Genomic DNA, 407 nt, shown 5'->3' with positions numbered 1-407 from the left:
ACCTGTTTGAGCAGGGCAACATTCCTCCTATCAACGTGACATATCATAACATAAAGACAACGTTTTCAAAACCAGAGGGCAAGAGGTCAGAGAAAAGTCCCAAGCCAATCAGAAGTGATCTCTTTGCCTCCTGCAGGGTGACTGTTTGCCCCCATTTTCCCCAAAACCCACCTCCCTTATCTGCCTATGGAGAGCAAAGGAGCGAGTGACGAGGGCCAGGGATCACTGTTTGGTAAGGGCATGTCCTGCCCTGGCCTAACTCTGTTCCTGTCCTCTTCCAGGGGCCTCCGGGGCCACGGTGGGGGCCACAGGCTGACCAGCACTAGGACAGACCTCCCAGCTTTGTTTTCGCACCGAGGTATGAGCCTGACTCTGGGCTGGCTGACGGAGAGAGAGAAAGGGGGAGG

Source organism: Oncorhynchus mykiss, chromosome 25, assembly GCF_013265735.2.
Source record: "Oncorhynchus mykiss isolate Arlee chromosome 25, USDA_OmykA_1.1, whole genome shotgun sequence".
In the NCBI taxonomy this organism is placed as follows: domain Eukaryota; kingdom Metazoa; phylum Chordata; class Actinopteri; order Salmoniformes; family Salmonidae; genus Oncorhynchus; species Oncorhynchus mykiss.
Note: the sequence above shows the minus strand (reverse complement) of the source record.